This window comes from Terrapene carolina, unplaced genomic scaffold (assembly GCF_002925995.2).
Source record: "Terrapene carolina triunguis isolate 2854851 unplaced genomic scaffold, T_m_triunguis-2.0 Scaffold25, whole genome shotgun sequence".
Classification (NCBI taxonomy): domain Eukaryota; kingdom Metazoa; phylum Chordata; order Testudines; family Emydidae; genus Terrapene; species Terrapene triunguis.
Window position 1 is genome coordinate 336,584 of NW_020664376.1, and position 22,180 is coordinate 358,763.

General features: G+C 43.5%; 1 protein-coding gene across 3 annotated transcripts in view; it reads right to left on the bottom strand.

Annotated features, from left to right (window-relative positions):
- Positions 1-20,744, bottom strand: part of LOC112116024 (ubiquitin-protein ligase E3A) — a 99,639-nt gene extending 78,895 nt beyond the window's left edge. For all 3 annotated transcript variants that reach the window (XM_026650386.1, XM_026650384.1, XM_026650388.1), the window contains exon 1: positions 20,395-20,744. The gene's annotated coding sequence lies outside the window, so the exon portion shown is untranslated. The remainder of the gene's footprint in view (positions 1-20,394) is intronic.
- Positions 20,745-22,180: the final 1,436 nt, after the last annotated feature.

A 22,180-nucleotide genomic window follows, 5' to 3' on the forward strand; every position in this document is an offset into this window, starting at 1 on the left:
CATACAGGCCCAGGTGGCTTCGGGACGCTAGCAGCAGCTGTGTTCTCTCTGCCTTTGCGACATTGAGAAAGATATCAGCTAAAACAATCAGTGCCTACAGAAAAGAGTGCCTGTATTCAGTGCCACTGACCTACACTACTAGAATCATGCAACCAAGCAATTCCCTCCTCACTTCCCCAACCCCTGGCAGGCCATACTCACCATGGCTGGTGCTGTGCATAAGCATTCCCAAACAGAAGTGAGACTGTAGTGCTTAAAACTTTAGGGAGCAAGAGGAGTGAGTTCAGCATCTTAAGTTTCACTTTCTGTAGTGAATGTGCTGACAATGGTACTTCTGAGTGTTTTATCTTCAGCTGCTACCATTGCAGCCTTCAGGGTCTCCCCCTCCACACCCGCAGAATGCCTAAGCCAGATACGGATGAGAAAAAAGGACTCAGGATGACTTGTTCCATGTAATCCTGCAAGCCAATGCTACACTGGACCATGAGCACAAGGCCTGGAGGTTGAACTCTGTGGACAACTAGAAGGAAATAGTGGAGAGGAGAAAGAGCCAAGAGTCCAAGCACGAAAAGGAAAGGGAGATACACCAGGACATAATGGAGCTTCTTAGGCAGCAAACTGATGCTGCAGACTGGTGGACCTGCAGGTTCAACAATCCTGGGCTCGCCCTCCTCTGCAGCCCATTGAGAACTCAATACTGGGAAGTTCCTACACCCAGCACCTGCTCAACATTCCACATGGTATCGGGGTTGCTGTACTACCGCTAACACTCTACCCTGTGGGACATGAAAGACAATCACCGCTTCACATGCACTGACCTGTGAAAGCCACAGTTGGTGTATGTGTAGCTGGAATGGACATGAACATTCTTTCTCCTTCATAAGTTCTGTTCTCTTAAGTTATTAGGTTTTATTAAGATTTTAATGTATTTATTTTAAAATTACACAGGTTGGTTTTTTTTGCACTGATTTTGTTACAGAATAAAATTCTACTATTTGGAACATAATTCATCTTTATTATTTCACAATATATGCAACCAAATGCTCAGCAGTTCTGAAAGCAACCAATTACACCTCTACCCCAATATAACACAGTCCTCGGGAGCCAAAAAAAATCTTACCACATTATAGGTGAAACCGAGTTATATCAGGGTAGTGGCAGCAGGGATCCGACGGTGATTTAAAGGGCCCGGGGCTCCCCTCAGCGGCCAGAGCTCCGAGCCCTTTAAAGCGCTGCCCAAGCCCTGCTGCCAGAGCCCTGGGTAGCGGTGGCAGGGCTCCAGCGGTGATTTAAAGAGCCCCGGGCTCTGGCCGCTGCAGGGAACCCCGCTGCCGGATATAACACGGTAAAGCAGCCCCGCCCCCCCGAAGCACTGCTTTACCGCGTTATATCCGAATGTGTGTTATATTGGGTCGCATTATATCGGGATAGAGGTGTAGCTGTTACTACCTAATGTTAGGGGACTGGAGAGCTCCCATATAGGCTGCATCCTTAAACTAGAACCCTGCAGCGGGACTGGGATCCTGCAGGTCCCACTGCCATAATAGAATCATAGAATATCAGGGTTGGAAGGGACCTCAGGAGGTCATCTAGTCCAACCCCCTGCTCAAAGCAGGACCAATCCCCAACTAAATCATCCCAGACAGGGCTTTGTCAAGCCTGACCTTAAAAACCTCTAAGGAAGGAGATTCCACCACCTCCCTAGGTAACCCATTCCAGTGCTTCACCATCCTTCTAATGAAATAGTGTTTCCTAATATCCAACCTAAACCTCCCCCACTGCAACTTGAGACCATTGCTCTTTGTTCTGTCATCTGCTCCATCCTCTTTGGAACCCCCTTTCAGGTAGTTGAAAGCAGCTATCAAATCCCTCCCCATTCTTCTCTTCTGCAGACTAAACAATACCCGTTCCCTCAGCCTCTCCTCATAAGTCATGTGCTCCAGACCCCGAATCATTTTTGTTGCTCTCCAATGGACTCTTTCCAATTTTTCCACATCCTTGTAGTGTGGGGCCCAAAACTGGACACAGTACTCCAGATGAGGCCTCACCAATGTCGAATAGAGGGGAATGATCACATCCCTCGATCTGCTGGCAATGCCCCTACTTATACAGCCCAAAATGCTGTTAGCCTTCTTGGGAACAAGGGCACACTGTCAACTCATATACAGCTTCTCGTCCACTGTAACCCCCAGGTCCTTTTCTGCAGAACTGCTGCCGAGCCACTTGGTCCCTAGTAGCAGTGCATGGGGTTCTTCCGTCCTAAGTGCAGGACTCTGCACTTGTCCTTGTTGAACCTCATCAGATTTCTTTTGGCCCAATCCTCTAATTTGTCTAGGTCCCTCTATATCCTATGCTTACCCTCCAGCGTATCTACCACTCCTCCCAGTTTAGTGTCATCTGCAAACTTGCTGAGGGTGCAATCCACGCCATCCTCCAGATCATTAATGAATCTACTGAACAAAACCGGCCCCAGGACCGACCCTTGGGGCACTCCGCTTGATATCGGCTGCCAACTAGACATGGAGCCATTGATCACTACCCATTGAGCCCAACGATCTAGCCAACTTTCTATCCACCTTATAGTCCATTCATCCAGCCCATACTTCTTTAACTTGCCAGCAAGAATACTGTGGGAGACCGTATCAAAAGTTTTGCTAAAGTCAAGGAATAACATGTCAACTGCTTTCCCTTCATCCACAGAGCCGGTTATCTCGTCATAGAATTCAATTAGGTTAGTCGGGCATGACTTGCCCTTGGTGAATCCATGCTGACTGTTCCTGATCACTTTCCTCTCCTTTAAGTGCTTCAGAATTGATTCCTTGAGGACCTGCTCCATGACTTTTCCAGGGACTGAGGTGTGGCTGACTGACCTGTAGTTCCACAGCTCCTCCTTCTTCCCTTTTTTAAAGATGGGCACTACATTAGCCTTTTTCCAGTCATCCGGGACCTCCCCCGATCGCCATGAGTTTTCAAAGATAATGGCCAATGGCTCTGCAATCACATCCGCCAACTCTTTTAGCACCCTCGGATGCAGCACATCTGGCCCCATGGGCTTGTGCTCACCCAGCTTTTCTAAATAGTCCTGAACCACTTCTTTCTCCACAGAGGGCTGGTCATCTCTTCCCCCATGCTGTGCTGCCCAGTGCAGTAGTCTGGGAGCTGACCTGGTGGCCGTGTTAGTCTGTATCAGCAAAAACAACTCCCAGTCTTTATTCAGGCCTAATTTGATGGTGTTCAGTTTGCAAATTAATTCCGGTTCTGCAGTTTCTCATTGGAGTTTGTTTTTGAATTTTTGTTGTTGAAGAATTGCCACTTTTAAGTCTGTTATTGAATGTCCAGGGAGACTGAAGTGTTCTCCTACTGGTTTTTGAATGTTATAATTCTTGATGTCTGATTTGTGTCCATTTATTCTTTTGCGTAGAGACTGTCCGGTTTGGCCAATGTACATGGTAGAGGGGGCATTGCTGGCACATATCACATTGGTAGATGTGCAGGTGAATGAGCCTCTGATGGTGTGGCTGATGTGGTTAGGTCCTATGATGGTGTTTGCAAACTGGACACCATCAAATTAGGCCTGAACAAAGACTGGAAGTTGATGAGTTACTACAAAAACTAATTTCCCCCTGCTGATACTCACATCTTCTTGTCAACTGTTTGAAATGAGCCACCTTAATCACATAGGCCTCATTAGCACTACAAAAGTGATTTTTCCTCCCTTGGTATTCACCCCTTCTTGTCAACTGTTGAGAATAGCCCACTTCCACCTTAATTGAATTGGCTCGTTAGCACTGACCCCCCCCCCCCCCACTTGGTAAGGCAACTCCCATCTTTTCATGTGCTGTGACAGTCTTTGTTATAGGCAGAATTGGGATGCCAAAACAAAAACAAAACACACTGTGGTAATTTGCAGGAAAACAGTAAATCGTTCATCAGTCTGTCATAAATAGAATGTCAGTAATATAAACCAAGTTTTTCTTAATAAAAGTTTTAATACTTAAATCTAAGTGAGGGATAGGAAGATTTTATGTCTATCATAACAGGAGTTAAAGTATTTTTTACATGGTTTAAGCAGTATTTGGTTTATTCTTTTAGTGGTAAAAATTGTGTCTGAATTCAGTTATATATATAAACTGATTTTTTTTTAATAGCATGCAGGGATCTGTTTCCTGAGGGATTTGTGGTATCTAAGGTTTTGTGGATGGGAGCAGGATAAAAATACAAGAAACAATGCAACAGCAGGTGGGAGTGGAAATTGCAGGGCGGGGCGGGACTAAAAACATAGTCCCAGGCAAGGCTCTACCTTAGACGCTCCAGTATCTCTGGAGTGAAGCACCTTTACCCTTCTTGTTTTAATGTTTACCTTTTAGCATGTGTTTCACATTTTCTGACAGTAGGAGGAGCCATAGTTGGATATGTCTGGACATGCGGTGTATGTGCACATAACAATCACAAGGCGCATGCATAACTTAGCATATATGTTTAGAGCTTCTCTTTATGGCATGTAGTGGAAGGGTGACAGACTCTAAACAGAGAGAAAGATTCATCTGCCCAAACTGGTACTCCTCACTGGACCACCCAGCAGGGAGCGAGATTGTTTACTTACTTGCTGTATAGTAGCCTAGGATCACATATTTAGATTCTACTGTAGTTGTCTATAAATGGTTAAAATCCACTTGATCTCTCTCAATTTTGACAGAATTACTCTGGGGTCGGGGGTGAGAGGAAGGGCAGTTCGTAATAATTGATGTCCCCTGTGAGGACCAGTGGATCTTGTCAGATTTCAAAATTACAGTACTTGGGGTCAGGACTGCAACCTTGCAATCCAGATGGGGGAAGATATCTTAGTCTCTCGAAGACAGATTGTAGTGGGCTAAAAAGTCTCTACAGAAGAAAGGATGGGGAAGGAAGAGATATTCAAGTTACATCTCCTCCAACAGGGGGCCTTACTGGTCCCAGGATGCCTTCATAGCGGACTCTCAATGATCCTCTTTGGGATTTGCTCCAAAAGCAATGGGGAAAGTTGATGGCAACTAAGCCTAAAAGGGTCATTAGGAAAAACACCCTCATTCAAGGATGCTGGAAGGCGAGCACCAAATCCCATGAAAGACTGAGTCAGGTCCAGAAAGCCCTGAAGGACTTACAAGTCTAATTGGCGGGACACCAGCATGCCCATCAGCATTAGAGCAATCTGCAGGCTGCTCAAGGCTCCATTTTGAGCTCCTCAGTAACAATGGAAACAGTCACTAATGAAAATGTGACACTGTCCAAGAAATGCCAACAACTTGGGCAAAAAGTAGGGGAATTAGAGAAAGAATTAAAGACAGTTGATCTGTCCTTTGAGCTTTAATGCATGAGAACTAGGGACGGAAACGGGCAGCCTCCCATGGTCACTGCAATCAAACTATTGCTAAATTACAAATCCAGTTGCAAGTGAAATGGGTAAGATGGCTTCCATTATAGGTTCCGATGCAACAGAGTCCACACCCTCCTCCTCAGAGGAACGACAACGAGGGAGATTATATCCCTCATATTATGATTATAAGTGTGATTTATGGCATGATGATCCAGATCAGAGAGACTGTCAGCCTAATTCAGTGGTTCTCAACCTAGCCCATCAGCACACAGCTGTGGGCCATGTGACATCCTTGGGGCCATACAGATAGTACTGGATACGGCCCACAATGGTAAATAGGTTAAGAACCATTGCCCTAATCCAATGGTCCCTGTCACTAGAAGCAATCATGTCAGGTGGAGACCCACTGAGGGGAGCACTCAAAATGGTGACCGCGAAGAAGTGGTAAATGAGACTACTTCACTTTTTCCTGAACAATTCAAGCCATTGTTCAGTCCATGGGACCTTTAACAAGAGCTGGCTTCCAAACTGGGAAAGAGAAGCTAAAGTAAATGAATGGACAAATCAAGATTTTTGTTTAGTGGTTGCGGTTTCACTGACACTCAATCTCAAATCAGCTATTTCCACTGAGATTATAGGTAAGTGTCTAGATGAGAAACCACAATTAAGAGAAGCTAAAAATAATCTAGTGCCACACTCTTAGGGGAAAAGTATTTGTAGAATACAAAACAAAGGGAGTATGAGACCCCTCAGGCTTTTGAAGCTCACTTTTGGGGAGGCTATGAGTTAATCTTCCCAGATGCCAACTGTGATAATCTGGTCTACAAAGATTAATAGTAGGATTCCATCCTGGTTTTAGGAATAGGATTGCCTTGCTGGTCAATGCAAACAATACCCATGGCAAAATCCTCATTGCATATGGAGCATGGCAGGATAGCTCCGCTAGGCAGGGTTTAAAGATAAAAGGAAAAACAAGATCTGTTGTGACCATTCAAGGGAAAAAGGAAGGAGAGGAAAAGGACCTCAGAGATAAAAAGGGATAAAGGAAAAGATCAAAAGAGGCCGCCTTATTCTGAATTAAGGGACCATTTAAAAAACAAAATGAAGATATCAAGTAAAGAATTCCATATTGGAAGTTAATAATGACACTTTCTAAGCACCTGGAAAGACTTTTTCTAAATCTGTACCTGCAAACACAGTTAGAACCTTGGGTGGTGACCCAGGACTGGAGCCTAGTGCTCCCTGTCCACAATAGGGCAACATGCCCCACCAACCCATGGAGGTTCCCTTATCCTGGGATTCCTGTGGGCATCCCAATGTTAAAATCATGACAGGCAATACAAAATGTTAGTGGATACCAAGGCGTCAAAACGTATCTTAACTGTAGAACCGAGTGCACATGGGTCCTTAAAATCCAGGAGACATGAATTGGATAGATAAACTGGTCAACCCCCTTTATACCTTTTAGAGATAAAATTCCAATAATAATATCTGGGGCGCAGATCGACACAAAATTTGACAAACAAAATTTGGAAGATGATATAGGGATTCTTGGGAGTGACATTCTCCAGACATCCATGCTATCACTGATTATAAGAAACATTGAATCAACATACTCCTGCAGTTGCCTCAGTGGTGACATCCTATCAGGACCTATTAGAACGAGTAACTGATGGAAAGAAGTGGTTTTCTATTTTTGATTTAACTAATAGCTTCTGGTCTGTCCTTGTGGCCCCAGAAAGCACAGAAATATAAGTTTGCTTTCATGCACAAAGGTCACAATTTACACCAGGGGTCGGCAACCTTTTAGAAGTGGTGTGCCGAGTCTTCATTTATTCACTCTAATTTAAGGTTTCGTGTGCCAGTAATACATTTTAAAGTTTTTAGAAGGTCTCTTTCTATAAGTCTATAATATATAACTAAACTATTGTTGTATGTAAAGTAAATAAGGTTTTTAAAATATTTAAGAAGCTTCATTTAAAATTAAATTAAAATGCAGAGCCCCCCAGACTGGTGGCCAGGACCCGGGCAATGTGAGTGCCACTGAAAATCAGCTTGCGTGCCGCCTTTGGCAAGCGTGCCATAGGTTGCCTGCCCCTGGTTTACACAGACCCTACCTTCCTCAGGGATTTAATAACTCTCTCACATTATTTCATGCAGACATAACCAAGTTTCTGGCTCCTCTTTTGGAAACTGATCAGGTATTGGTACATGATGGCGATGTATTAGTTGCCTCAGAAACTGAGGAAGCAAACAGAGAAGTCCTAACTTGGTTGTTTAAACTACTGAGTGAGACAGGGTTAAAATTAAATGGGAAGAAGGTTCAGATAGCCAGGAATAAAGTATCCCTCCTGGGAACTGAAATTGGCACTGATAGCAGACAGCCCCTTCAGGAGTAAGTCCAAGTATTCTGAACATGAGTTGAGATCCTTTCTGAGATTAGCAGGATTCAATAGGGAATTTATTCCAGCATTTGCTGAAATTGCTAAACCACTGTATAGACTTCTCAAGAAGGGAGAAATTTGGGAATGGAAGTCTGAACACAATCAAGTAGTCCAGGGCTTAAAATCAAAAATTGCCCAGATAGCTGCACTAGCACATCCTAACCTACAAAAAGCGACAAAGAGTCCTGTGGCACCTTATAGACTAACAGACGTATTGGAGCATAAGCTTTCGTATGTGAATACCCACTTCGTCAGATGACATGACAAGCTTATGCTCCAATTTTCTGCAAGCAAAAAAAAAAAAAAAAAATCAAGTTCTAGCAGTGTATTGGGCCATTCAGAATCTATTACGGGTTAAACACATAGTCCTTAGGACTCTTCACACCCTTCTAAAATATCTTCTCTGGACAAATTAAAGATGGGCAGGTATCAAATTCTCAACTGGCTCGCTGGACTTTGGCTTTAATGGATTGAGATTTGCAGGTAAAAGACCCTGTCTGGACCATCTAAAACTGCTTGAGGATTATTGGTAGGTGGGAACCCCATGAGTGCCCACTTCTTCAACTGAGCACTAGAAAGAAATCTCTTTCTGGGGCTCCAAATGGGATGAGAAATCTTTTCCTAAACAAAAATCTATTCAGGTGTGGTTTATAGATGATTCGTTATACCACATTGATGGAAAAGCCTACACTGGCTTTGCTCTTACAGATCCTGGCAATTAGACAGTGATTGCAAGCAAATGTAATATACATTTGGCTCAGTAAGCTGAATTGGCTGCAGTGAACTTTGGAAAATGTTTCCTGGCTATGACATGGACATCCAGCAATCATCCTTCCATAATGCCAACCATAATAAACTTCAGAGCTAAGGGTGAACCATTCAAGAAATATATGTTTGCCGATGATGTTTTAAAGAAAGTCACACCAGTGAACTGGTGGAAGTCACTTAAGCACTTGGATTCGGAGACCGTTGAAGTGATAATCTCACTTAATAGCAGTAGCTTCTTCTGCTTGTGTAGAAAGAATATTTTCTTCCTTTGGACTAATTCATTCCAATTTGAGAAGTTGTTTGGGACCTGAAAAAGCAGGAAAGCTTGTTTTTCTTTTCCAGATTATGAACAACCAGGAAAATGAAGGTGAAGACGACTGAGTTAGCTGCAGAAGCCAATATTTTAAGTTTCTCATGTTAACCTAGCTGACAGTCTATTTATTTATTTTTTAATATTTCATTTAACTATTTTAGTTAAAAACAATTTTAACAAAAACAAACCTGATTTTAAAAAACTTGAATGTTTAACTAAATTCAAAAATTCATATGTTGGTTTTGTTAAAACATATGTTTGCTGTTGAAGAAAAAAATCCAGAATACATAATGTTGTTGTTTTAGTTAAATAAAACAATTTAAATGTCTGTCTGGTGATGTTGTCCTCCTAATACAGCATGGCAAGAAAATCCTCCAAATATTAATGATTAACCTGTTGAATTGGAAATAGTTCACCTCCAAATGACTTCATAAATATCTGCTTCAATTGGTAAATGAAATAACCAAACAATCATTCATTTTCTGATATAGCTGTAAAACTAATCTGAAAAGTTTTCAAAATAAATCACTTTACAGATGTATAGTGTGTACCTTCTAAAAATGAAACCTACATCTATCTCCGAGTGATGAAGAATATGTATTAAGATTATAACAACCAACAAGAATGCACTTTTATGTAGAAATCCATGATTAAATCGAGTCTTCCTGACTAGTGGTTTAAATCATGATTTAAATCAAACTGAGTTAATCAAATCCACCCTGCATGTAACTATTACAAGGCACATGCGTAACTTAAGATATATAGGAGGGTGTAAAGAGTTTCTCTGTGTGGTGGTGTAGAGAGACTCTAAACAAGAAAAAAAAGGTTCATTTGCCTGCAGCCGGTATGCCTCGCTGGACCACCCAGCAGGGAGTGAGATTGTTTACTTACTTCTATTGTAGTTTTCAAAAATGGTTAAAATCCACCTGGTCTCTCTTGAATTGACTGAATTGCTCTGGCAGAAAGGCAGTTCATAGTAACAGTGACACACAACTCATAGGATCACGCAAAACAAAATAGGTGCACTGAATATTATATTTCTACATGTACAGCAGTAACCACATGATCCTTACCAGGCCACAAAAAGAGCAGGGCGAGGTCGAGCATACCACACACTACTCTTGCTCACTATATTTCAAAGCCTCCCTGAGCTATATAGCAGCATGTTGAGCTCTTCTAGTAGCCCTTGTACCTGAGTGTTAAAATTCAGCAGACAGCCACTCCACCTCCACCTTGGTGGAAAAATCTTTTCCCCCATTGCTTCACATATATTATGCAGGACACAGAAGGCAGCTCTAATCATTGGGATATTTTTCCTCACTGGAGGTCCAATTTTGTGAGTAAACAACGCCAGTGACCCTTCAGATGACCAAAAGCACATTCAACTGTCATTCTGCATCTGCTGAGCTAGTAGCTGAATGGTTCCTTGGTGCTGTCGAGGTGGCAGGTGTTTGACTTCATGACCCAGGGGAAGGCTCGGTCCCCCAGGATCACTACTGGCATACTACAAAGTCCCTGCTTGTAGTTTCTGAACAGTCCTATTATTCTTAAAGATGTGAGTGTCATGTATCTTCTCTAACAAGCCCAAATTGATGTCGGTGAAGCATCCCCAGTGATCCACCAATGATTGCATAACCATAGAAAAATAGCCCTTTTTGTTGATGTACTCAGTGGAAAGGTGGCCTGGTGGCAAAATAAGGATGTGTGTGCCGTCACTGCAAATCCATCGACTAGGTCCTGCGCACTGCCCAGAGTCACAGTCTTGCATAGCTGGAAGCGATTAATGGCCCTAAACACTTGCATCAAAACTGCCCCTGCAGTCCATTTTCCAACTCACCAGTAGCAAACTGGCGTTGCAAGTTTCCACAGTGTGATCACCACTCATTTCTCCACTGTTAGTGCAGCTCTCATTTTGGTGTCTCTCTACTAGTGGGCTGGGATGAGCTCAGCGCAGATCAAGAAATGTGGCCTTGTGTGTCCAAAAGTTCTGCAGCCACTGCTCATCATCCCAAACTCACATTATGATGCCATCCCACCAGTGTTTGTTTCTCAGGACCAGAAGCAGTGTGGCACTGTCTAGAGCTGCTCCATGAACGCCACCAACAACCTTGAATTGGTTCTCGCTATGTTCCACAGCCATCCATCCTCCAAGGAAGGCTGTTCCCCATTCATTTGGTTCTTCTTTTGGCTCTGCAAATGCTACAGGATTGTGCGCCCTATGCTTGTAACACTCATGACAACAGTGCAGAGCTGTGCAGGCTCCATGCTTCTGTCAGAGATGGTGGACAGCAAGGAGGACTGCGTGGGTTTGTGGGATTTTGAAAAAAAGGTGTAAGAATAGTGGGCTAACAATGTATGTAAACGTGTAGCAATACCTTTAAAATGACTTGGATGAAAGCTGCAATGTGTTTGGCTGAAAAGTCTAAGGCCATGTCTATGCTACAGTGTCTGTTGCGACACAGCTACAGCACTGTAGCTATGCTGGCATAACTTTGTAGTGTAGATGCAGCCTATCACAATGGTTCCATTATGATAGGAACACCATCTCCTTGAGTGACAGTAGCTAAGCTGTCAGAAGCTATCAACCTAGCTGCATCTACACTGGGGGTTAGGTTGGCACAGCTATGGCACTCGGGATGTGGATTTTTTACATCCCTGAGTGCTGTGGCTATAGCAACCTAAATTTTTAAGTGCAGACCAGGCCTTACAATCCATGTAGTTATACGACAGCGAATGCACACATCAAAACTATAAAGCCTCTTTCACCCACCAAGGAAAATCCACGTTTTCTGTTCAGTTGAGTATCAGAAGTCTCTCTTAAAACACACACACACACACACACACACCCACACACACACACACCCAAGTAAAAAAAATGAGCAGGATGCTTCGAAGAAGTGGTTGGCTCACTCCTCTTGCCTCAGCCACTGAAGTGAGAATTCAAAGATCTCACCAATTAGTCCCACACAGCTGAGCATTTGCAGCTCTTCCTCTGAATTCTCCACTACTCTGCAAAAAGGGTAGGAAAGGTGGAAGGAGGTAGTAGAAAAAACTGAAGCAGGCGACACCATCCCTACTTTCCTCCAACCAGGGATTTGTAAAACTGATAAGGGAAAGCAGGCTCAACTTATTAAAAAAAATGTTGATGGTTAAAAAGAAGATATTTATATTGAATCAACTGGCCCTTTCTTCCAGTTGATATGAAATGATTTTTATAGATAGTTTGGGAGAAAGTCTTAGGGGAGCCTCAAAGAGAAGCAGATCACTACTTGCTTTAGGTCTATCCCTGGAAAAAAATTTCTTCATTCTAATGAATCTACTGTCTTACTCTACTATTTCATTTATATTATAGTTTAATCAATAAGCCTGTTTATCCTTTATTCCCTGCTTCACAATCCATCCCCCACATAGTTCTCCTCCTCTTCACATGAAAGTCTCCCTGTCCCCACCTATCAATATGAGTTAACACTCTCGCATCTACAGATCTATTAATTCACACATGAGCAGGGCTCTACCAAATTCACAACCATGAAAAACATGTCACGGACCATGAAATCTGGTCTCCTCCCCCCTTCCCCCCCGTGAAATATGGTCTTTTGTGTGCTTTTACCCTATACCATACCGATTTCACGGGGGGAGACCAGCGCTTCTCAAATTGGAGGTCCTGACCCGAATGGGTGTTGCATGGGGGTCTCAAGGTTATTTTAAGGGAGTCACGTTATTGCCATTCTTACTTCTGTGCTGCCTTCAGAGCTGAGCGGCCGTTGGACCGATACCCAGCTCAGAAGACAGTGTCCCACCAGCAGCATCACAGAAGTAAGGGTGGGAATATCATACCATACCATGCCACCCTTACTTCTGTGTTGCTGCCTTCAGAGCTAGGTGGTCGGAGAGTGGCGGCTGCTGGCCAATGGTCCAGCTCTGCAGGCAGCAGGGTAGAAGTCAGGGTGGCGTGGTACAGTATTGACATCCTTACTTCTGTGCTGCGGCTGCCTTCAGAACTGGGCTCCCAGCCAGCAGCCACCACACTCCAGCTGTCCTACTCTGAAAGCAGCACCATTACCAGCAGCACCACAGAAGTAAGGGTAGCAGTACCAAAACCCGACCTACAATAACCTTGTGCGTACCCCCCCCCCCCAACTCCTTCTTGTGTCAGAACTCTACAATTACAACACTTCAAAATTTCAGATTTAAAAATAGCTGAAATCATGAAATTTACTATTTTTAAAATCCTGTGACCATGAAATTGACCAAAAAGGACCATAAATTTGGTAGGGCCCTACACATGAGCATGTCTAAGTACTGCTCTCTCCCTGACCTCTCAATGACCAAGTTCTTTCTATCTTGTTCACTACTTAAAGATAGGAAACAAAGGGTAGGAATCAATGGTCAGTTTTCAGAATGGAGAGAGGTAAATAGTGGTGTCCCCCAGGGGTCTGTACTGGGCCCAGTCCTATTCAACATATTCATAAATGATCTAAAAAAGGAATAAACAGTGAGGTGGAAAAATTTGCAGATGATACAAAACTACTCAAGATAGTTAAGTCCCAGGCAGACTGCGAAGAGCTACAAAAGGATCTCTCAAAACTGGGTGACTGGGCAACAAAATGGCAGATGAAATGCAATGCTGATAAATGCAAAGTAATGCATATGGAAAACATAATCTCAACTATTCATATAAAAGGATGGGGTCTAAATTAGATGTTACCACTCAAAGAGATTTTGCAGTCATTGTGGATAATTCTCTGAAAACATCCACTCAATGTGCAGCAGCAGTCAAAAAAGCGGACAGAATGTTACTTGGTCCTGCTAGTGAACTTGATCCTGCTAGTGAAGGCAGGGGGCTGGACTCGATGACCTTTCAAGGTCCCTTCCAGTTCTAGGAGATAGGATATCTCCATTAATTTTATTTTTTTTATTTTAATGTTGGGAATCATTAAGAAAGGGATAGGTAAGACGACAGAAAATATATTGCCTATATATAAATCCATGGTACGCCCACTATTTGAATACTGCATGCGTATGTGGTCGCCCCATCTCAAAAAAGACATATTGGAATTGGAAAAGGTACAGAAAAGGGCGACAAAAATGATTAGGGGTATGGAACGACTGCCATATGAGGAGAGATTAATAAGACTGGGACTTTTCAGCTTGGAAAAGAGACAACAAAGGGGGATATGATAGAGGTCTATAAAATCATAGACTTCCCATGTTCAGTACTGTCATCTTCCAAAAAAGTGAAGTTTTTTCTACTTCATTTAGTCCCTTACCTTCACAACACCAGACACCTGTTTTACTACCTTTGACTCCCTCCTCAAACTTTTGTGAATGCAAAATTCCTGTTTCTCCAGGATTTCACGGATTTATTTTCTTTTAAGAGAATTCCTGTTAAAGTTAGAGTAAATGGCCCATGTTTAATGCCTCCCTCTCCTTTCTTGTTGCAGAGTCAGGAAGTAGATCTGGGAAACATCTTGTGCAGCAAGGGTTATCTCCCTATGCTGTCATAGATGAGAAGAGACACAAAACATTAAGGGTATTTCTACCCTACAATGAAACACCCACAGCTGGCCCATGGCAGCTGCTGGGGCTTGCAGGGCTCAGGCTTCGGGGCTATTAAATTGCAGTGTAAATGTTCGGGATTGGGCTGGAATCTCAGAACCCAGCTTCCAGCCCAATCTTGAATGGCTACAATGCAATTTTACAGCCTTGCAATCTGAGACCTGTGAGTGCGGATTAGCTGACAAAGGCCAGCCATGGGTGTTTTACTGCAGTGTAGACATACAGTAAAGCATTGGTAGGTCTTTCCAAACTCAACTCAGGAGACAGAATCATAGAATATCAGGGTTGGAAGGGACCTCAGGAGGTCATCTAGTCCAACTCTCTGCTCAAAGCAGTACCAATCCCTAACTAAATCCCCAAATGGCCCCCTCAAGGATTGAACTCACAACCCTGGGTTTAGCAGGCCAAAAGATCTAGCTACTACATGCATAAGCACTCCTGGAGAGAAGTGTGGACCAGTTTCATAGCTATGAGGAAAATCAAACACCTAAACTTTCCCATACTCAGCCCCCTACAGAAATGTGTCAGTGCCTCCTTTGTTATAAAGGATCCATTCATGTGAAAGTAACCAGTTTGAATATCACCGTATCTTCTCCTTCGCTCTCCTGTTCCAAGTATGTGTGTGGAAGATCCCAAATCCCCGCTCCATGAAAGGCTAGGAGAGAAAAGAGCATCAATGGAACCTCTTTCTATTCACCTTTCAGCACAGAGGGCCTGTAGGGAGATGGTGGAAAGGAAATCAAGAGATTCAGGATGAGACTTTCAGAATTGTTGAGCATCAGCAAGTCCAATTAACATCAATGGGAAATGCAGGTGCCCAGCACCTCTGAAAATCAGGCCCTTAGTGCATAGGCAGTCATTTTCATTACATGTAGGCCAAAAGCAAAAAGCATGGCCCAAGGACTACCACACACCAAAGCAGCACAAGTACCGTATATACTCGTTCATAAGCCAAATATTATTGGTTAAAAAAAATGATGCATCAAAGAGCGGGGGTCGGCTTATAAACGGGTCTACACCAAAATTTGATGATTTTAAACTCTATGGAATCACTGAATTGAATATCTAACACATTGTCGTTTTGTTTACCTGGAGAGTCTGCAGGCATGGAGCCCCTCAGCTCCCTGTGGCCACGGTTCATCGTTCCCAGCCACTGGGAGCTGCGGGAAGTGGCACCACTTCCCGCAGCTCCCTTTGGCTGGGAATGGCAAACTGCCATTGGGAGCTGAGGGGCTCCGTGCCTGTGAACGCTCCAGGTAAACAGAACGTCCAGGCCTGCTAGCGGCTTACCCTAATGGGCCAGGAGCCAAAGTTTGCCAACCCCTGAAATATAGGGTCAGCTTATGAAAGGTTCATACAGTTTTTGCTATTTTTACCTATCCATCTTGGGGGGTCGGCTTATAAACGAACGGGCTAATGAATGAGTATATACGGTACTTGTTCTCCATAAGCCCTATGTAGAAATACGTTGCCTGTCTACTTACATGAATATCTACTAGGAGGGAACTACAAATAGACCTACTCCTATCATCACCAGCTGGTAGGAAAGACTTATCCCTTCATGAGAATTTACATGTTAACTCATTATGAGCCTCACTTATTTATTACAGACCCAATCCCATGAGTACTGAGTGTCCTCAATTTTCACTGATAATGTTTTTGAGGGATGGAAGGGAGAGAAGAAAAGTGCAGCTATAGTTTGGTTATGCTTTTAAATAATAGTTTACATTTATAGAATTTACACGGTCTTTAATAGTAGAATGTCAAAATAATGTACATAAATTAATCATATCTCAGAATACCCTAATAAGTTAGATAAATATTACACCTATTTTGCAAATAGGTAAACGGAGGAGAAAATATATTTGCAATGCAGAAGAGATGTGGTTGCTCATCAACTAGACTTCTTGATTTTTATGTATTCAAAACATCACATTTCAACAGTATGGAAGTTTAATACAGAACTGAGGTTGATAAAAAAGCATTGACGGTGTCATATCCAAAGGATTATTGAAGCTGCTAAACAAGCATACAAAATTAAAATATCCCACCTGCATTCTACATCAACACTTAAATTGTTAAAATAAAAGCAATGACATTAAACTGTACAGAACTGTATATCAAGTGTCTCAACTATCCAGAATATTGGATAAATTGGGGATTCAGGTTATTAATAAGTCTAAATTAAGCTATTAAATTCTTTACACATCCCACAAAGCCTGTTATGATACATCATGAAACGTATCACCATGGGACAGAACAGAAAACTTTGCTGATGCAGAGAAGTGATCAATAGCTCTGCTTTATTATAACAAAAAATGAATCTGGAAAAATTGAGCCATATGCAAGATGCACAACTTTTCAGGGCTCTATGAACTGAAAATGCAACCGGAGTGTATTGGTTTAGTTGACATGGTGGTTAAAACTCCAACAGCTTGTCTACGCTAGTACCACTACCAGGGAGTAGTTATGGTGGGAAAATTGAGAAGATAACCTAGTGTAGATAAATCTATTAAGGTCTTGCAATAGCATTATGATCATGCTTTTTTAAACTGTGCATGCTAAAAGTGTAGTTTTAATTAACTTAAGAAATATCTATCTTGGCCAACAAGTTCTGTAATAAGTTTCAGCCCAACATAATATAAAACATAATATAAGCCTTCTGAAAATAGACTTTATAATGGGACAAGTTGGGTAATGTGACAATTTGTTTCAATTTGTATTTGACAAACCTTAAATATTATTTTTAAAAAGCCAATTTACTACTACCTACCGATGCTTTTCTTTCATTAGTTAACTAAAATCCACAAAAACTGCCAATCACAAGGAATATCATTGACATTTGCCTCTTACAACTGCAGCAATAAGCAGAATGAGCTCTAAACAAACTTGTGTGAATTTTTAAAGGGAAGAGAGGTACAGTGCGAAGCTGGAATTTCCACAGGAGCTGGGTTTATCCTATGGAACTCACTTCCACAAAAGGTAATAATGACCATGAACTTACCATTTTCAGAGCTAAATACAAAACTAATGTCTTCAACCTAACTTTCCTTCTATAACTTCTTTTCTCAAAGACAGAGGCACACACACGCACTAAAATCAAAACCAAAAATAAATAAGCAAATCAAACGATTTCTCTTAAAACCTAGGAATGAAGATTCATGTTTTTACTTAAATATTAGTAAAAGTCCAAAAAACCGAACAATGTTGGGAATTATTGGGAAAGGGATAGATAAGACAGAAAATATCATATTGCTATATAAATTCATGGTATGCCCACATCTTGAATACTGCGTGCAGATCTGGTTACCCCATGTCAAAAAAGATATATTGGAATTGGAAAAGGTACAGAAAAGAGCAACAAAAATTATGTTATATAGGGATATGGAACAGCTTCCACATGAGGAGAGATTAATAAGACTGGGACTTTTCAGCTTGGAAAAGAGATGACTAAGGGGGGATATGACAGAGGTCTATAAAAACACTACTGGCGTGGAGAAAGTAAATAAGGAAGTGTTATTTACTCCTCATAACACAAGAACTAGGGGTCACCGAATGAAATTAATAGGCACAGGTTTAAAACAAACAAAAGGAAGTATTTCTTCATACAACACACAGTCAACCTGTGGAACTCTTTGCCATAGGATGTTGAGAACGCTAAGACTAAAAGAGGGTTCAAAAAAGAACTAGATAAGTTCATGGAGGATAGGTTCTTCAATGGCTATTGCCCAGGATGGGCAGAGATGCAAAACCATGCTCTGAAGTGTTCAAAGCTTCTGTTTGCCAGAAGCTGGGAACAGGCCACACAGAAAGGACCACTTGATTATCTATTCTGTTCATTCCCTCTGAAGCATCCGGCATTAACCACTGACAGTAGACAGGCTATTGGGCTAGATGGATCATTGGTGTGACCCAGTATGGCTGTTTTTATTTATTTTTAAATTCTTGGGAGGTACTCATATTGTAGTGATGGAAAACACTAGAGTAGACACAACAAGGATCTTCTTTTAAATTCCAGTGTGATAAATAATGCCATATATTACCTAATACTGTGATAACCAGTTTTTCTAAAACTGGTTTATGTTGTAACAGTCGACACAAAATTACAGTTGTTCTGACGGAGATGCGCAGCTAAAAGTGACCAGAACTAGGAATAATGAAAATCTAAATATGTATATAAGTCAATATGATGGATGTTAGTTAATTTTATAATACACATTTTAGAGGTTTAATTTACAAGATGAATATGGTTACAGTTCACACACACTAATAAACACTAACGTTCATAGTATTATAATGTGATAGAATCTGTATCTTTAAGTCTGTTTCCCAGCTTTTTTGCTTTTTGAGTGCACATGATGTATTAAAATTATTTGTTTTGGTAGCACACAAAATGTGCTAGCCACTTCTCATTAAAATAAAATAAAAATCCAAGGTCTCTGCCCTAAAACTGACTTTTTGCCATAGATACAGTAGGTTTGACATCCTGCAGCAAATAAGACTCGTATCCGGCAAACTGATCCTTGCAGACCCTTGCATCTGTACAAAGTCCCACTGAAGTCCATACACGCAGGGCCTTCTTGCAAGTATCAGGTCACAAGAATGGTGCCTAGAACACATTTCCCACCCAAAGATGCTTAGAACCCAGGGACAGTGTGGGTATTACACAGAAAGTGAAGAAAAGCTTTCCTTGACTGTAACAACCCTAACAAAATAGCATATGTAAACTATAAACACTTACAAACCTTATAACTAATCAATTTAATAAAAACATTTCCACAGCTCCAGGATTTACCTCAGCCACTGGTACAACTTCAGAACATTTCACCCTCAGTTATAACTTATAGTTAACTTAACTCGGTTATGTTATAACTTGAAACGGGATCAGAAAGAGTGCAAGGAGCAGAATCCAGCCAATGTATTTGTTTTGTTTTTTGATGCTAAACACTGGCACAAAAAGCAAAAAAAATCCTGCAATCAACATTAACTAAATAAAGTGAACTAAAGAACAGCTTGTTTACAGCTCAGGAAGTCCAACTCTTCAACCAGGATGACATATTACACAAGCAAGTCAGCTTACCCCCTTGAATAGCCTACCACATTTATATGGCCCCCATCACAGTAGCATATGAGCAGCTCCTAATCTTTAATATTTGTAACTCACAACACTGTGTGAGATAAGGAAGTGCTATTATCTGCACTTTAAAGAACTGAGGCACAGTCTATACAGTGTTTTGAAACCCACCGGAGCAAACCTTCTGGCCTGGGTCCACAGACTCAGGTTAGTGCGGTTCCTGCTAGTGCTCTGAAAGTAACTGTGTAGACAGTGCTTTGAAGTTGTGGCTCAGGGTGGAGGCCAGGGTTTCAGAACCCCAGCTCCAGCCCACACCACAACTTCAAAGCGCTATCTACACAACAATTTTTAAAGCACCAGAGCGACCCTGCTAGCTCAAGTCCATTGCCCCAGGCCCTGAAGCTTGCTCCTGTGGGTTCCAAAATGCCATGTAGACCTACCTAGAGAGGCTAAGTGACGTGTCCAAGGTCACACAGGAAGTTGGTGACAGAGCAGGGACTTGACATCTCCCCAGCTAATGCCCAAAGCACTGGTCATGCTTCCTCTCCACCCCCTACTCTCAAGGAGACCTCCTACACCGTGTGCACCAGACACAGAAGGCCGCTCACACCACGTACCCTGCCCCGTGGGCACCTGCCCCCAAAGAACGGAGGCCCCACCCGCACCTACCCCCTGTCTCGGGGGTCACCACTGACCCCCATCTCCTGGCACCTGGGCAGCCGCCCCCCGCTCCATCCCCGCCCCGAGAGCGGAGGCCTCCCCGCAAACCCCAGCGGTGAAACCGAAACTGTCCCAGCAGGGACACGCGGGAGGGCCGCGCCTGGGCCCGGCGGCGCCTGTCTCCGGACCGGGCTGAGCCTCCCCCCAACCCCCGCGTACGGACCTGTGCGCTGCGGCCTGCTCCCCGGCGCGGCCCTGACTCTATCGCTGCTGCTGCCGCCCGGGCTCATGCGGGGCCCGCGCTGCTCTCGCGGCGGGGGAGGCGGCGCCGCTGCCTGTGCCGGGCCGGTCTGCGGCGAGGGGACGGGGCTGCGGCCTCGGCGGGGTCCGGAGGGCGGTGGCTGAGGGAGAGGCCGGCGGTCCGGGCTGGGGGTGGTCGGCGGCGGCGGTCAGTCGGGGAGGTGGGCAGGGCCCGCTTTGCGCCTCTCTCACCCCGAACCCAGCGCCACCATCTTGGGAGAAACACGAATATCGCCGCGGCGCAGCCTCGGAGGACTCGCAGGCATAGCAGGGTATCCCGGCATGCACCGCGCTCGAGACCAGGGCGCGCTACTTTCCGCCCGGAACCATAGAGTTCCCACCTTTCCCATTGGGCGGGGCGCGGAGGCAGCCGAGGGTCTCGCGGCGGACGCTGTCGGCACGCAACGGTTAGGCGGCCGCGCGCGCTGGCGGCCATCTTGGGGTCGGACAGTCACGCCTTCGCGGGGAGGAGGGGAGTTGGGCAGCAGAGGAAGGGGAAAGAGAGACGGGGGGGGGGGGTCTGCCAAGCCCAAGGGTTCAGTCTGGAGCCAGACCCCTCACCCGTCGAGAGAGGGGTGTACAATCCATGGGCTTGTGTCAGCACTTCTGGGGTGGTTACACACACGCTGCGTGAAGGTGCAGTAATGGGGTTGCAAGGTCGAGCCCTCCAAAGTTAGGAAAGGCCAGGATTAAGGTTGCCCAACCATGAGCCTTAATTACCTGCCCACCAGTGCGGCTGCCTTAGGATTCGGCCTTCAACTGGGTGATCACAAGCTATTTCCACCCGACCGCCTGCCTCAGTTAGTGCTCAGGCAGGGAGTGCTTTAACGATGAGTCCCAGAGTGAAGGAGACTTGTCTGCAGGACCCTGGCTTGCTTTGTGAAGTCAAATCCTGCTATCCTCTCACCCCAAGTGGGCAACTGTAAGGGACCAGCTACAGCAGAAATGCCAAGTATTGTCTGCAGCTGTGGAAAATGAGTGGAAAAGCTCATGCAAAAAGATATATTGGAAATGGAAAAAGTACAAAAAAGGGCAACAAAAATGATTAGGGGTTTGGAACAGCTTCCACATCATAATAGATTAAAAAGACTGGGACCATTCAATTTAGAAAACAGATGACTAAGGGGGGATATGATAGAGGTCTATAAAGTCACGAATAGTGTGGAGAAAGTGAATACGGAAGTGTGATTTACCCCTTCATATAACACAAGAACCAAGGGTCATCCAATGAAGTTAAGGCAGCAAGTTTAAAATAAACATAAGGAAGTACTTCACACAAAGCACAGTCAACCTATGGAACCTATGGAACTCATTGCCAGGGGATGTTAAGGCCAAAAGTTGAGAATTTGAAAGTAGAAGGCAGCTTGGGTGAAAGTGATCATGAAATCATAGAGTTTGCAATTCTAAGGAAGGGTAGAAGGGAGAACAGCAAAATAGAGACAATGGATTTCAGGAAGGCGGATTTTGGTAAATTCAGAGAGCTGATAGGTAAGGTCCCATGGGAATCAAGACTGAGGGGAAAAACAACAGAGGAGAGTTGGCAGTTTTTCAAAGGGACACTATTAAGGGCCCAAAAGCAAGCTATTCCGCTGGTTAGGAAAGATAGAAAATGTGGCAAAAGACCACCTTGGCTTAACCACGAGATCTTGCATGATCTAAAAAATAAAAAGGAGTCATATAAAAAATGGAAACTAGGACAGATTACAAAG